The 4,640-nt window shown below is 44.1% G+C and overlaps 1 protein-coding gene across 2 annotated transcripts in view; it reads right to left on the reverse strand.

The window, feature by feature from the left end:
- LOC311111964 (uncharacterized protein) overlaps window positions 1–4,640 on the reverse strand; it is a 426,062-nt gene that overhangs the window by 23,862 nt on the left and 397,560 nt on the right. The gene's annotated exons all lie outside the window — the stretch shown is intronic.

Consider the following 4,640-nt stretch of genomic DNA (forward strand, 5'->3'; position numbering starts at 1 on the left):
AGAGGGATAGTTCACGGTGGATTACAAAATGGTGTATGTGTACATACTATAGTATATGTATAAATATGTCATGGTCAGTGGAATATGTATGTACTGTGGATCATGAATCTGTGGTAAAGATATGGCCAATTTCTGAAACATATTTGAGGGCACTGCCTTGAATCAGATGGGACATTCCGATATCTCTTCTTCCCTAATATTCAGACAATAGCACGTGGCTCGATTGCAGTAGTGGTGAAACCCAAAAAAATGGGTTAAGGATGATCGTTGACATGTAATGGTGTGCAACATTTTGTGTCTTGGTCTTAGAAAAAGTGAGAAAAAATGCCCACCCTACATGTTTCTTTGTTTGGACCACTGTGTTTGCTGTAGTGTTGGCTCTCTCCTAAAATAGTCCCTTTGGCAAAGTATCGTAACATGTACTCTTGCCATGTGTATACAAGAAACAGTAGGCAACACTAGAATATTAACCATGATGTCAGTACAGAAAGGGTGATCTTTGACTAATGCAGCATTCGTAACCAGGGGGGAGGTGGGAATTTACAAGTTGTGAAGTCGTAAATACTAGTTGGTTGCAATTACCAGCTTTGAACCTTTCGAGAAACGCTGATTGACTAATTGCCAACAAGCTGCGTAAACCATAAACTAAAAGTACAGCTGTCACGCTTGTAAACAATTTATAGTGTTCAAAAACCAAATTAATAGATTTATTTTTTATAAATAATGTTTTGTTGTTGCATTTAACTGCCGGAAATGCTGTTATCGAGGTTATATCCTTAGTAGATGATGTCAGCATGTAGGAGAAAGGGGAGCTCAGGATGGTGGATGAGTTTCCCACAAGTAATTACCAGTTGGAGGGCCATTCAAGTGGATTTTTACCAGTTGTATGTGGTAAAGTCCCACTTCTCACTTGGTTACGAACGCAGCATTAAGCGCAACTGGGTGCCCCCTACTACCCCCTGCCTTTGTAACTGTATCTGTCCCTTAGCGGTTTTAACAGTGACCAGTCTATGCTTGGCTCTTCCTTTGTTTTGTTCTTATGTTGATTTTCTTTTTACATTTTCTTTTCTCAATGGGCAAACAATGAAATGTATTAACTGTTTGGTAAAGTTTTTAGTGCTTCGTTTTTTGAGCCTGAATATTTTATAACATGTTACAATGAAGATTGTAGTGTACAAATCCACATTTATAATATATAATATGTATGTTATGATGCAATAAAAATAAAAGAATGATTATATTATATCCACCTATTTTTTTCTGTAAGTAATGAGTATCAACACACTGCCGAAGGAAACTGAAAGTACGTAAAAAATGTGGCAGATAAAAATTACATGCAAAAAAATGTATATTTGAAATAGACAGGTGTTTACATTTTGTACATTCAATATCTACCTGCAATGTCGGGTAACTATCTTTCCTGGTAACATATCCCATACGATGCTTGTCATGTACATAAGCCAATGCATGCCTATCAGGGGACACTTTACTACAAGCAACTGATATGAATACTAGTTTCCTCCAATACAGTAGACAAACAAAGGTTGACCATTTCATTGAATTCATGAACATGACACTGGTAGGGTGCTTGCCGAAAACCGTATTCTGTATGACATGGTTAATGAATGATCATATTCACATTTGCTGTGTACCTATACTCAACTGAACACAGGTATACAAGTTTGCACAGAGTTAGAATACCTAAGAGGATACCTATAGGCAGTGCTTGACTTGGACTTAAATAGGTGCCGGTACTCATTTTGGGTGTCGGTACTGTTTATATTTAGGTGCAGGAGCTCCACAATACTTTTGAGCTAATATTCTATAAGAGGAACAGGAGCTCAAGCAGTAGAACATTTGAGGTGCCGGTACTTAGCTCCGGTGAGCTCCTGCCCAAGTCAAGCACTGCCTATACTCCTACTTTTTGGAGGGTCATCAATACTGACTGCTGAAAACTGCATCCCCTCTCACTGCATGGGGCTGTCAAGTAATGATCATAAATGTTTAATGTGTGTATACCTCAGTTATTATAAGACACGAAAGGCATAAACAGCTTGTGGAGAACATTTAAAATCAGATAATTTTGCCATGGAAACCCATATAATGACATAACTCTGTGGTCACCCTTGACTGAACTGGCAAAAAGTATTTATGATCTGAAGGAATTCACAAGTTCAAGGTAGGAATAACCCCTAACATAATCAGGATGAAAAGAGGCACAGGGACATCTACCTGCATTACATTTCAGTCACATGTGTTGGGAGAGAAAGGTACGGAGTTGCACCCCTTCTCAAAAAACCAACACTCGACCCCTCTGATGTCAACAACTACAGACCAGTATCCCTTCTTTCTTTTCTCTCCAAAACTATTGAGCGTGCCGTCTATAGCCAACTCTCTTGCTATCTCTCTCAGAATGACCTTCTTGATCCAAACCAGTCAGGTTTCAAGACTGGTCATTCAACTGAGACTGCTCTTCTCTGTGTCACGGAGGCTCTCCGCACTGCTAAAGCTAACTCTCTCTCCTCTGCTCTTGTCCTTCTAGACCTGTCTGCTGCCTTTAATACTGTGAACCATCAGATCCTCCTCTCCACCCTCTCCGAGCTGGGCATCTCCGGCGCGGCTCACTCTTGGATTGCGTCCTACCTGACCGGTCGCTCCTACCAAGTGGCGTGGCGAGAAGCTGTCTCCGCACCACGTGCTCTCACCACTGGTGTCCCCCAGGGCTCAGTTCTAGGCCCTCTCCTATTCTCGCTATACACCAAGTCACTTGGCTCTGTCATATCCTCACATGGCCTCTCCTATCATTGCTACGCAGACGACACACAACTAATCTTCTCCTTTCCCCCTTCTGATAACCAGGTGGCGAATCGCATCTCTGCATGTCTGGCAGACATATCAGTATGGATGACAGATCACCACCTCAAGCTGAACCTTGGCAAGACGGAGCTGCTCTTCCTCCCGGGGAAGGACTGCCTGTTCCATGATCTCGCCATCACGGTTGACAACTCCGTTGTGTCCTCCTCCCAGAGTGCGAAGAGCCTTGGCGTGACCCTGGACAACACCCTGTCGTTCTCCGCTAACATCAAGGCGGTGACCCGATCCTGTAGGTTCATGCTCTACAACATTCGGAGAGTACGACCCTGCCTTACACAGGAAGCGGCACAGGTCCTAATCCAGGCACTTGTCATCTCCCGTCTGGATTACTGCAACTCGCTGTTGGCTGGGCTCCCTGCCTGTGCCATTAAACCCCTACAACTCATCCAGAATGCTGCAGCCCGTCTGGTGTTCAACCTTCCCAAGTTCTCTCACGTCACCCCGCTCCTCCGCACACTCCACTGGCTTCCAGTTGAAGCTCGCATCTGCTACAAGACCATGGTGCTTGCCTACGGAGCTGTGAGGGGAACGGCACCTCCGTACCTTCAGGCTCTGATCAGTCCCTACACCCAAACGAGGGCATTGCGTTCATCCACCTCTGGCCTGCTGGCTCCCCTACCTCTGCGGAAGCATAGTTCCCGCTCAGCCCAGTCAAAACTGTTCGCTGCTCTGGCACCCCAATGGTGGAACAAGCTCCCCCCCCCCCCCCCCAAAAAAAACAACAACATTGTAAAGTGGTTATCCCACTGGCTATAAGGTGAATGCACCAATTTGTAAGTCGCTCTGGTAAACAGCGTCTGTTATCAGACAGGAAGAGGCAAAGCGAGAGGATTTACTCTCTGCCAAAGAGGTTGTCGTAGTAAATATAAAATGTTATAGCTTGGTCTGACTAAAATCTTGTGCATGACCCATTTTATGTTAGGAGCTTGTTTTCAATCAATGCTGTTCCTATGCAAGAACAATGGACAGAGGACCATATCTTGTCAAGGACAACACCCACGCCACAGGCCACAATCACTGGTTGCTCCCCACGAGTTTTCCCTTGAGACATACACACATTCACACACACATCTCAATGTGGACGCACACACACAAACTGCACTTCTTTCTACTGGTCGGGTGCCAAGGGCAGAGGACTCTGCCGTGCACCAATGGGGCTTCTACTCTGGACAGAGCAGACCCGCCTCCTACGCCTCGGGAACCAATCAAGGGACTAGAAGAAGGACCCTTTTCTTTATGTTGCATTGTATAAAGTAATGCTGAAAACTCTGTTTTTGATCCTTTCTCAACTGTCTCCATAAGAGGCAATTGAATGGGTCCATGCATGTAGCTTGAGCAGATACCAGCTATCTCTGTGTTTAATAAACTGCCTTTTGCTTAAGCAATTTCCTCTCCGTCTAGCGTCGTTGGTTTTGTACTTCCTCTCCATTTATGGTTTCACCAACAAGGTCAACAAAAAAAACAATGAATTTGCTACGTGAGGCTTATTTGATCGAATAGAGTTTTGGTAATGGTTAGGTTGTTACGAATGCACTGATATAATTGGACGCACGTAGAATTTCGGCAAAAACAAAAGGCTTTATATCGGAGTTGTGACTGTTGTGCACACTCGTATCTGGCCTCTCATTGGCTAGAATGGCCCCACCTGATATCGCCTCCTCCCGCCTGCCTTACATCTTTGAGGACATGTATTTCCATTGTTAGAGATGTCACTCGACTATCTTGTCAATATAATAGATAATCTTCGTTGTTATGCATTGTTTCCA

This window comes from Coregonus lavaretus (assembly GCF_964263955.1).
Source record: "Coregonus lavaretus genome assembly, chromosome: 38".
NCBI lineage: Eukaryota > Metazoa > Chordata > Actinopteri > Salmoniformes > Salmonidae > Coregonus > Coregonus lavaretus.